This window comes from Herpailurus yagouaroundi, unplaced genomic scaffold (genome assembly GCF_014898765.1).
Source record: "Herpailurus yagouaroundi ecotype Mexico unplaced genomic scaffold, PumYag 181, whole genome shotgun sequence".
Classification (NCBI taxonomy): Eukaryota; Metazoa; Chordata; class Mammalia; order Carnivora; family Felidae; genus Herpailurus; species Herpailurus yagouaroundi.
The window spans coordinates 7598473-7611245 of record NW_024412412.1 but is presented as its reverse complement, the minus strand read 5'-3'; the positions used below and the strand labels follow the sequence as shown (position 1 = coordinate 7611245).

General features: G+C 40.1%; 1 long non-coding RNA gene across 1 annotated transcript in view; it reads right to left on the bottom strand.

The window, feature by feature from the left end:
• Positions 1–12773, bottom strand: part of LOC121039640 (uncharacterized) — a 51465-nt gene that overhangs the window by 3282 nt on the left and 35410 nt on the right. The window contains exon 2 of the long non-coding RNA XR_005794899.1: positions 12035–12136. This is a non-coding gene — a long non-coding RNA (uncharacterized LOC121039640). The remainder of the gene's footprint in view (positions 1–12034; positions 12137–12773) is intronic.

The window sequence follows — 12773 nt, the reverse complement described above, 5'->3', positions numbered from 1 at the left end:
AAGAAAGAAAGAAAGAAAGAAAGAAAGAAAGAAAGAAAGAAAGAAAGAAAGAAAGAAAGAAAGAAAAAGAAAAAGAGAAAAAGAGCACCAAGGGATGAGCTCAGGGCACTTAGTTATTTGCAAACTGGCAAGATAAGGAGAAGCAGCAGAGGGGAGGGAGAGGAAGGTGTGAGGAAGAGGCCTTAAAAGGGGCAAGTGCTACTCTGGAATCCAGTGGAAGGAGAGGCCCAAGGCGCAAGGACCTCCAGCTCCAGTAAGGGAAAATGAAATGTCTTACATTAGGCCAACCCTACCTTTGAGAGAAACTCTGAAAGCTAGGCCAAAGATAAAAACTATCTTCTTACAAGCATTAGAGAGCTAAAAAGAAAGTGGAAATTGTTTAATCTGCAGAGATACTTTTCTCTTCTACTTATGAACGTTTGATTTTTTTTTTTTTTTTTTAAATTACTAAGCCATGATCTGGGAAGAAAATAAACTCCAAATGATGAGCCCAGAATCTACGACCCCTTTTACCATGGGCAAGGCCTGACTCCGGAGAAGGTAGCTGAGAGGTTGGGAGGCAGAATACTCTCCGAAGCCCAAACCAAAGCCCAAGGCCCTCCAAGAGGAAGCCAAGTGCAGGCGAACTCTGTGTGCGTAGCTCGGAGCACTAATGAGCTATGTACCAAGTTATGATTCCCACAAGGAATCCTCTCAATTTCTAGGGCTGTGCTCAATTTGTTGCTATAATCATTAATACCATATTTGGCACACAATAAAAAATAGCCTCGTGCACAAGAAGACAACGTTTCTTTTTAACAGCAGGATTAAGTGGCAGTAGAAATAGATCCACAGGGGCTGTGAGTGAATATAAAATAATTATGCTTCTGACATTCCATTAAACAAAGGACAGGATAGAGAAACAGGGCATATGAGTGGAAAACATAAAGGAAGATAAGGCAGAGTTGAGGGGTGCCTGGGTGGCTCAGTTAAGCATGTGACTTTGGCTCAGGTCATGATTTTGCAGTCCCTGAGTTCAAGCCCCACATCGGGCTCATCACTGACAGCTCAGAGCCCGGAGTCAGCTTTGGATCCTCTGTTCTCTCTCTCTGCCCCTTCCCTGCGCGCGCGCTCTCTCTCTCTCTCTCTCTCTTTCTCAAAAGTAAGCATTAAAAAAAGTTTTTAAAATAAAAATAATAAAATAAAAAAGCGGAGTTGAAAAAAAGACCAATTATAGCAAAACAAATAGGTGGGTTTAATGGCAGATTAATTACAGCTAGAATTAGTGAACTGAAAGGTCAGAAGCAGTATCCAGAAGGACAAAGACATGTGAGGTTGAAACGTAGAAGAGAAGGTGGCAGGCTCAGAAAACACAGAGAGCAAGTCTAATAAACAGAGTGAGAAAATCAGGCAGAATAGAATTTGAAACCAGGCTAAAAATTCTAAAACCTTTGAAGCATAAACATAAATTGAAGCAGGATCCACAGGTAGGACAAATGTTTTTGAAGGTACACATGGGAGAATCATGCTAACATTTTTCAAAACAAGACAAAGATAAAACATGAAAAGCAGCCAGAGGTGTGGGGGGGAAACGCAACTTTTCTTCAGAGGAGCAAAAACTGAAGGAAAAGCTGACCTCTCAGAAGATACAATGGAAGCCAAGGAAAAGGTAGTCCTAAAATAAAATTATGCCAACCTATAATTTTGCCAGTGAAGATGTCCTTCAAGAATGAGCATGAAAGAAAGACACGTTCATGTAAATAAAAACAATTGACCACCAGCAGAAGTACTAAAGAAATATTCAAGGGACTTGATCAGAAGAGTAAGTCCACAGTCGCAAACAAGGAAATATAAGAAGGAATATAGAGCAGGTGCAAAGGATAATGACACGGTAAATGGCAATTTAATGGCAATTAAAGATGGTAGTTGGCGGGGCACCTTGTGGCTTAGTTGCTTAAGCGCTGTGTTCAGCTCAGGTCATGAGATCTCACAGCTCATGAGTTCAAGCCTCGCATCAAGCTCTGTGCTGACAGCTCAGAGCCTAGAGCCTGCTTCCGGATCTGTGTCTCCCTCTCTGTCTGCCCCTTCCCCGCTCATGCTCTGTCTCTCTCCCAAAAATAAATGTTAAAAAATCTTTTTAACAAATAAAAAAATACAAATAGTAATTGGAATGGGTTCTAAAGACAAAAGGAAGAAAGAAAAAGCAGACAACAAATACAGACAACTTTTGGGGGGAACCTTTCAATAAAAGGGAGCCGAGCTGCAGTTGAAGGTAAGATCAATGAATAATTACTTTTTAACACGGAGGACAGTATGGGATGTGTGTGCTTGTGGAAATGACCCTGCAGAGGGAAATCCTATTACACTGGGGATGTCTGGAGCATGATGTGGATTTTGAACAAAGGGATGCCATGCAGGGCACAAAGAAGGGGTTGTCCTTGGATACAGGAGACGACCTGGCCATCAAAATAGGAGTGACAGCACATGGCTGCAGAGCAAGTAAGTTGGTACGTGAGGATGGGACCACGGAGGTTCTTTTCTGATTGTTTCGATCTTTCAGTAAAATAGAAAGGAAATGGAGTAGAATTACCAGGCAGCACTAAGATCATCAATAAAAAGTGAGACCAGCCAGCAGAAGTGCATGTTTCTCTTTAATGGCCTGGATGCAAATACAAAAGAGAGGTGGATTTTGGCAGGTTTGGAATTATTTCAGATGAGGAGGGGGAGGGAATGGCTCTAAAATATAACATAAACTGGGCAACGAGAGAAGATCAGCAAGGTGAGGAAGGGACGATGAAAAGCTGGTAGAATCAACAGAGTATAGAGCTGATGAATCAAAGACTCACTAGGGTTCAGGTCTTTGGAGTTGACCTGGAAACGTGTGAGGTGGGACAGGGAGAGAGGCGACCTTGACGGGAGACAAGAGGTAGCTAACCAGAATGCCAGCACGAGGGTCCAGTCAAAGCAATCAGTAAGCGGGCAAATCCACGAACCAATTACTCTTAGAATTCATCAACTTATATTCATTTAACAGGTTTTCAAATCATTCTAAAATTCAAACCTGATCGTGCTGTTATTGAAAATCCTTTAGACTATGCCTCCCAATCTCTGAACTAGTTTTCAGTATAAAATTCACCCACAGGAGGTCGGCACGAAAGTTCTTCCATTAATTGGTCTCTTCTTACTTCTCCAGTGGCAGAAACAACTTCCACCCCCCTCCACACCCTCCCTGGGCTGAGTATTACCTCCTTTTGAAGTCCATCTTAGAGTGCTACTTTGTCTGAGACCTAGACCTGCAACCACGCTCCAATGGACTGAGTTTAGACATAAGATACGAGTTTGAACACTTGTCGCTAGCACTGCACTATGATGCCTTTTCACTATTAATGGCTTCCCACAAATCAGAAGGTCTTTGAGGACATAGAGTCACTTATCTGTAATCCCTCCTCTCCCACCCCTACTTCATATATTTGGACATGAACTTAACTACTAAGTAAATGAGAAAATAAGGAATCAATGTGCATCCTACTTGAGGCAGAAACCAAGCTAAGGGTTTAGCCTTGAGACTTCAGTCAGAAATACACACTCCGTTGTTCCAGGTGAGAAGGAGTCTGCAGGGGACCAGGGGTGGGGGTGGGAGGTGGGAAACAATTGCAGGAAGAAATTTACTTATCAAGGCATCTCAGTTCCTAAAAACATAGTAATATGTTAGTAACCAGTAGCCCAGTGAATGGAATTGAAAATTTATGGGTGATTCCAAAAAGTAAGTTGGCATTCAAGTTAAACAAGAAACTAGAATGTGGTTTCAGGATAGACTCTGTATAAATGTTGGTCACCTCTGATAGCTTTGCCAATATGTTAACAATTCAACATTTCTGTTCATTTTTCCCCCAATTTTAAAGTGGCTGAATTATAATCTCAGTTGTTTATATAAAAGAGGTAATTAATGTTTGGCAAGAAACTGGAAACAATGACGCTCAGCTGTACCTTTATTTAAATTCTGTTCAACATCTTTGGTTTCTATGTTTGGCTGTTTATTGGTATCTAGGTAGTTATTTAATTAGCCACTTATTTAATGAAGCCATTTATTACTGCCCAGATAGCCATAATCAAAGGCATAATACAAATAAAGTATGAAAAAGATTAAAACCAATTCATCAGCCAAATATGAGCTCCTATACAATGGAGAGATTTAATTATTTCACGTCTGGTGTTGAGATTAGCCTGATTGACTTTCTGGCTTGGATTCAACGATCTATTATCTCATTTTGAGATCAAATCTGGCGAGAAACAGTCATATCATTTGTTTTGCAGGTGCGATGAAGGAAAGGTATATTCATTTACCTCCCATGACAAAACAATTAGCGCAACAAGACAGAATGTATTACAGTTTTTACTCATTAAGCTTCATTCTACACTCATGTTGTGTGCTGTGTGACGTTCGAGGAAGACCAGAGTTTTGGGTTGTTTATGTTATTTAGATAGAGAGCAATTTCTTTTACATTATGGCATGCACCAGAAACCACGTTGTTTTGAAAATGCTTACCTATAAATTACAGGAGAAAAAGACTTACTCTCTTAGTTTTTTCAAAAAATAGAAAAAGGGAGAAATATAGATGGAAGAATAATTAAAATATTACACAGTTTCATGAGACTCAAACTGAAAATATCCAACATGTGGCCATTTAAACAATGCCTGTGTTAGCAAATGCTTTTAAAGTTCATGCAGAGTTATTTCTACTTCTTTGGCTCCCAGTTGCATATAAGATGACATCTGCCCTCCTCATCATGGCATATCTGCCTTTCTTTCTTCTGACCAACACTTCTCCAGGTGTTCCCTCCTCCAGGAGCACAAAACACTCAATCCCCTCATACATGTCCCGCCCCTTTCACGATGGCGCTGGCTTCTACTGCCCCACTCAAAATTGGAGTTATTTCCATTAGGCAGAAGAGGTGTTTCCCAAGGAAGAAAAGAGCTGGGATGGAAGTGCAAGAAATTAGGAAGCAGAAACCCAGGTGGTGGAAGAATTAGCATGTGCTTAAGTTAGAAACCAAACAGGAAAACCCAAAGGAGTTTAGCTTGATTTGAGCACATTTTATTTCATGTGAATTTAATTAATCAGAAGGCTTTGGCCCCTAGTAAACCAAACAATCATAGAATGTACGTAAGGTTGTATACACTGCAAGTGATTTTTTTCACATGCAAACCTTTAGTCTTTTTACCAGCTGGAAATCTGGGTGCACAATGCAATGTTCACAGCATGCCGTCACTAAATGAGTTGGCCAAGTTCAGCATAAATGATGCCACTCAGAGGAGAGGACTGGATTTTCCTGTAGGAATTTCTAGTAAACTGTTAGACTGAGGTATTAGGAGACCAAATGAGTGAGCTGACAGCTTTTGATCTCAGGCTTTTATATTCAGGTAATGGCTTCAGAAACGGAGAATATGGCACGAATTGTGTCAGGAAAACGATGTGGCAGGTTGACATGGTTTTATAACCATATTCATGCACTGAGCTCAGCCGTTATGGAAATGTGGTCCCTCCTCATTTTATATCTTTCTATCCCATGTAAACCATGTCTAGAACCCAACTTACTGGATTTTATTCAAAATATATATTAACCACAAAATTTCATTATTTAATTCAGATTCATTTTTGTATGACAACCTAGCAGCTGAGGGTGGGCAAGTCTATTTTTCCCTCGAAACCACTGCACAAAATGAAAAAGCTACTGACTTCTAAATTTAGGATAATTTCTTCCACAGTCACTTAAGTTCTCATTTATACTTATAAGCTCCGAAAGCTGCCCCAAACAAGTCCCCAAAGCCCTGCTACAGAAGTATTTCAAATCCATTCAACGAGGATTTCCTGAACGATTGCTGTGTGCTGATCCCGGGGTTGGATATGTCAGGAAAATACAAGGGAATTATACGCACGGTCCTACCTTCGAAGGTTTGTTATCTAATTGGAAAGATGGAGTATATATATGGATGATTCAGTTTTATACGTGTTTATGCGCTGAGTACCAGGTGTGGGGCTGTAACAGAAATTAATGTAATGGTGTGCCTGAACAGAAGTTTAAGAGATAGGAATTTATTTCAATCTGGGGGAACTCGTAATAGAAGGAGAAAGGTGAGTTACGAGTATTGAAATGACAAAGCATCAAGTAAGATGCTCTATCATTCAAAATTGTAACAGATGAGATCAAAACCAAACCAACGAAAGCCAAGAAAATGGCACAGAGTCTCCAGAAATCAAGAATGCGCCACCAGGATAAACTTGACATATCAACAGGTACGAATGAAGTTGTAAGTGCAGGAAAATCATGTGCCGCTGGTCTTGAGATCGGTTGGGAAAAGGGATAAGATCTTAAAGATTTCAAGGTGAAAAGATTATTGTAGAAGCAAAATTATACAAGCACACATTACTTTAATTATCCTGTGACCCTGTCTCATAAAACACACTGAAAATGTGTGACTTTTCTGAAAAGACTCCCACTGTTCCCGCCGAGTAGGAATATATTCCAGCAACTTAGCTTGAATAGTTGAGAAGCAATTTTTGTCCTATAAATGATTTCTTTCAGAAAAAAAGAGAAAGTAAACTTGGAGATTCAAATCATTTCAAGAATGGAAAAGGTATCATATAAGGCAAAGGCATCTAGGGCTGAATGCAGATTTATTAAATTGGACAAGTCAGGTTTTTAATTTGGACTCAAGGGTATAAAAACAATAATGATGATATGTACCACATGCTATTCCAATATATATATTAGGTCCTAATGTGTGTGTGTGTGTATATAAAGATATATATATATATATATTCTACTATCTATAATATCTACTATATTCTAATATATTTATAATATATATAATAATATATATAAAGTAACTTTAAGGGTTTAATAAATTAGCATATACTAATCCTTAATATTATTATAGTAGCATTATATATTAATGTATTTATTTAATATTTATATCAACTAATACATATACACACACATATATATATTCCTTAATGTAAGTCTCGAAGGTAAGTGTTATGATTACCCCCATTTACAAAGGGAAGAATGCGGTCTAGAAGCCGTAAGCAAAGTGCCTAAGGTCACAGAACTAGTATGTGTTACGACTGGGGTTGTAAAAAGTGTGATACTCCACAGTCTGCATCATGTTCTCATCCATATTTGAGCTATTGCCTCTACCTGAAATGTGCCTCCCTCTCGTCCTTTAGGGTTCATCAGGCTCTGCCCACTTTTGGATCTCAGGTCAAGTTTCAGGTCTGGCATCCCCCAACTCCCACATCTGTTTCCTCAGGTGCAGCTCACATGACGAATTCTTTTCCTCAGAACATATTATCAATTCATATGAATATGGTACTTTGCTTAAAACTCTGTCTCCACCATATGACTGCATTATCCCTACCACCTACCACCTACCACCATAACATAGTAGGAAGTCTGAAATACTTGTTGAATAAATGAGGGAGGGAGGGAAGGAGGGAAGGAGGGAAGGAAAGGAAAGGAGACAAAAGGAAAGGCAGTAAGGGGGGAGGGAGGAAGTAAAGAAATGAAAAAAAGAGAAGTAAAAATTTAAACAAGGAAAGAAACTAAACATATTTAAGTTCACCCATTCTTTAAAGCTGTATACCTTCTCCAGGAAGCCTTCTGTGGTTTCCCCATCTGGAACCAATCACACCTTCCCTGTGATCTCACCTCCCTTGTACTCTCTTTCTTTGGTCTTCAAGGTCTGCTTTCCGTCCTCTTTAATTCATCCATGTCCACCTCCCTCACTATAATAAAAACCTCTGTTGTATGGAAACCAATTTGACAATAAATTTCACATATTAAAAAATAAATAAATAAATAAATAAATAAATAAATAAATAAATAAATACCTCTGGAAACCATGAAAGCGTTCCTACTTGCCTTTCTGTTTTCCACAGTGTCTACAGCCTACTGTCTATTTAACATCAAAGTTACTAAGTTTTTTACTGAACTCAATTAACTAAGATGATGATAGCCTTCAGGCATAATATATCCTTTTCTGGACCCAAAACTTGGAAGGAATCACGATGGAGAGCCTAAAAAGAATCAATGCCTTGCTGCAGCTAATTCAGAAAAATGAAGCTCTATACATACCTTTCTTGCACATGCTATCCGACTTTTGCAAAAGCCCCATTTAACAGAGAAAATCTCTAAGAAAAAAAAGAGAACCTGTTCCAATAAGCACACTAACTACACTGTCTTCTGTCTGTAAAATACAAACCACATGCTTTTTACGTTTTCACAGACTCTGGACCCCATCAGCAACAATGAACCCAGTGAACTTGGAGTAGCCCCAGGTTGGGGATTTCAAATGCACTGCTGGTCATATACGTGTCTCGACCCATACTAGGAATTCTTACTGGCTTCCCCAGAGTGGTGATGAGGTTTCAGGGTTAGCCCCAACTTTCTTACCTCATTCTTTCATGAGCCAAAGCATCTGGGAAGTAATCACCAAGCTGGGTCCACAGCCTGTGGCTATGGGGGAAAAAATCACCTTCTACTGCCCCACGTGGAGGCAAAAACTTGCCAAACCCACTAACAGGGTCTCATCAGCACCATATCCTTACAAAGTGGGCCAACACAGGCATTCTAAAGTCATTCAGCAATCTGCAGGAAATGCCATCCTAGAAAATAAGCTCATCAAAGTCCCAAAGAGAGACTAAAAATGTGGGATATTTTTGGCAGATCCTAATTGACAAATAGAATTTGAAATTATGGAATTAAGATAGCAAATGCTATACTCTATGCTGTTCGAAGTAATGTTTTCAAGAGACAACATTTTTATCTTATTACTACCAAATTTCACCGAGGTCAGATATAAAAGAGATCATCATCAGATGCTTGCTGTCCAAGGAACCAGGAACAGAGCAGTCCGCAGTCTGCTCTGTATCCTTTGTTGTTTCAGAACCTCCTGGCAATGGTGAATTGCTCTCAACGGTTGTGACTGAGAAAATTTCATCCCATTCGTTTTTTTTTTTTTTTTAATTTTTTTTTTCAACGTTTCTTTATTTTTGGGACAGAGAGAGACAGAGCATGAACGGGGGAGGGGCAGAGAGAGAGGGAGACACAGAATCGGAAACAGGCTCCAGGCTCTGAGCCATCAGCCCAGAGCCCGACGCAGGGCTCGAACTCGCGGACTGCGAGATCGTGACCTGGCCGAAGTCGGATGCTTAACCGACTGCACCACCCAGGCGCCCCTCATCCCATTCATTTTATTAGAGCGCATCATCCTGCACTTTGATCTCCACTCCAAGGTCCAAGAGATGGAGGTCTACTGAACAAGGGGAAGGAGCTAATCTCAATCTAATCTACCCTCTCACTCAAAAGTAACCTCCCTTCCCTCAGGACCCTCCCGAGGTCACCATCACCTCCCACAAGAGGCTCTGCCTTAACTAGGGCTTATTATGTCTTTGCCTGCTCTCTGTGAAGGCTACGAAGTATGAGTTTCAAATGCTAAGTATAGAACATTAGAACCCTGCTTCTGCTCCAAAAATAAATGAACGCCTGGTTTCCTGGCACCTACAACAGGAGAGTTAAAGATCGTGTGATAGTTCTAACGGGTATGCACGTGCATCAACTGATGCATTATATAAACTAGGATTAATTTAAAAAGGCATTGAGAAAGGGGGGGGACGAATCTCAGCTACCAACCCGTCTAATCACTTCATTTTACAGATGAAGAAATCAAGATTTAGAAGACTTGCATCCGGGCTTTCACAGCTAGCTGTGACACATGGACTAGAGTCCGTGGGCAAGACTTTGCCGGCCCCAGACTCTGTCCACAACCCTACAATACAATGCTCATTAGCAGACTCTGCTGGCAGATAACGAGCACGTAGCTGCCGTTCCTTGAAACAAGACCTCACGAAGTACTAACTAGAGAAAGGCCAAGGGATATGTGCAAAGTAAAAGGGTCATCTGGAGCAGAAAGAGGACTGGATTTCAAGCCTACTAATTCTTGCTGTTTTTATACAGTGCTGAGTTTAAGAGTCAATATATTTGAGACAGGTGTTTGGATCCTGACAGAAGTTGTGATCCAACTCCCAGTGCCCAGAATAGACAGCCAGTCAGAAGAGCAGCAAGCCATACACAATGAGGTTTGTAAAGGCTTACTTCTGTTCGGTGTGAGCATGCCACACCAATTCCCTTCACTCCAAATCTTGGAATCAAGACTCTGAGAATCTGCAGAACAATTTTTCTCATTAGATGCGTGATACGGGGGCGCCTGGGTGGCTCAGTCAGCTAAGCCTCCAACTCTTGCTTTCACCTCACGGTCATGATCTCACGGTACCGTGGGTTCGAGCCCCGCATCAGGTTCTGCGCTGACCGTGCGGAGCCTGCCTGGGATTCTCTATGTCCCTCTCTCTACCCCTCCCCCACTCGCAGTGTCTCAGTCTTTCTCAAAATAAATAACTTAAAAAAAAAAAAAAAGATGCATGCCATATTACTCCCGACCTCACATTTATCTCCAGATGGCAACGAAGCACTTATTCCTACTCTCCACCTCAAATTGGGAGTCCTCCCAGCAATCTGAGAGGACTGCAGGAGGAAGAAATGGTGAATGTTATTTTACTAAACGAGGAGTCAAAATACAGGGTCGCATCCTTTCCAACCAAATACAGGAAGCTTGCTTCTCAAGGTTAATAACATCCTGAAGCCCCGACTGTACTGAGCCACCTCATTTTCTGGTCCTCTAAGTACTAATAAAAATTATTGACAACATTATGTTGTAGTTTATCTAAGTTTGATGCCATAAACAAGATTTTCTGCAGTGAAAGAAAAGAATGATTGTACATAATGGTCATATGCTCATGTTACAAATGCTTAATTTATGATAAACATTTATGAGCAATTTTAGGAAATACTGTCTGTGAAACAAACAAAATTAAAATTAAAAGGGTACCTTATCCTTCCCACTTTCACATACAGTGAAACCATTTTAAACTTTTCAAGAAAAGATTTCAATATAGTGAAGTTAGAGGTGAATATTTAAAGTTCTTTTGGCTCAAGAACCAAAATACATAAGAATGTAAATGGAATGTTATCTAGAAATACCTCATGGTACAAACATAACTATTTAAAATTTTTTTAAATGTTAATTTATTTGGGGGAGAGAGAGAGACAGAGTGTGAGCGGGGAAGGGACAGAGAGAGAGGGACACACAGAATCCGAAGCAGGCTCCAGGCTCCCAGCTGTCAGCACAGAGCCCAAGGCAGGGCTCGAACCCAGGAACCACGAGATCATGACCTGAGCCGAAGTCGGACGCTTAACTGACTGAACCACCCAGGAGCCCCAACACAAAACTATTTAAATAGTTTGCTATTGCATTTCGAATTCTACTTCTGAATGTAAATGAACCTGAAAAACATTTTTTCTAGCATTTCTTATATAGTTGTCTCAGAATAAGGTGTGTTCTGTCAGTCTGTCCACTTGTAAAATGTCAAGCTTTAAAATGATTAGTACCATCAATATTCTTAAGGAAGATGTTTCTTTAGGTTTAAAGATTTTTAGATTTCAGTGTCATTAGATAGGAATTGAGTAACATTTTCCTGGACTGCTTGTAGGCGAAAAAAAGTGTTATCTACTTTTAAACTTAAAAAGTGTTGGTTGGGGGCCTCTGGCTGGCTCAGTCAGATAAGCGTCAGACCCTTGATTTCGGCTCAGGTCATGATCTCAAGGTGTGTGAGTTCGAGCCCCATGTCAGACTCTGTGCTGACAGCATGGAACCCGCTTGGGATTCTCCCTCTCTCTCTCTCTCAAAATAGATAAACCTTAAAAATAAGTGTTGGTGGTATTTGACTTTCTTTTACTTTACACGAGTTACACTTACCTTAGGTCCATTGTAGGATTGAATTCTGGTACCATACGCAAAAGGAATCAAGATTACGTTTTTAAATTCCCACATTTATCACTTATTAACATCTAGAGGGAAAATTATCTTTGGCTAAACCAGCTCCATTACACAACTGAATATTATTCTGCAATGGTTGCCGAGTATAAAGAACAACCTTACCAGTTGCTTCATCAAGTCTGAGTTGGATCCTGCCCGTACAAGTAGGGTGTGTTTCTGGGGATCTAGGGTGGACACACAACTCTCCCATTCAAAAGAGAATACCTAGAAAATTAAAACAATAAATAAGGGAAAGAAATCAAAAACAATGAATAATCTCTTACAGTTCCTAAAATTTCCAGGTTTTATGCTTGTTAACTTGATGCAGAGCCAAGTATTTATTCATATGGAGAAGCTTAGTACATTCCAGGAAGTGGGGACATGAATGGCAAAGGTACTGCCTGAGACCATGTACAGATTAAATGAGATAGCATGTACAAGGCACGAAAAAAATACCTGGCACAGAAATATATGCAGCCAAGAATTCTTTATCCAGCAAGGCTGTCATTCAAAATAGAAGGAGAGATTAAAAAAAAGTTTCCCAGGCAAACAAAAATTAAAGGAGATCATGATCACTAAATCAGCTTCGCAAGAAATTTTAAGGGGGACTCTGAGGGGAGAAAAGAAAAAAAAAAAAGACCAAAGCAACAAAGACTAGAAAGGACCAGAGAACACCACCAGAAACTCCAACTCTACAGGCAACACAATGGCAATAAATCCGTATCTTTCAGTACTCACTCTAAACATCAATGGACTAAATTCTCCAATCAAAAGACATAGGGTAACAGAATGGATACAAAAACAAGATCTATCTATATGCTGGTACAAGAGACCCACTTTAGACCTAAAGACACCTTCAGAT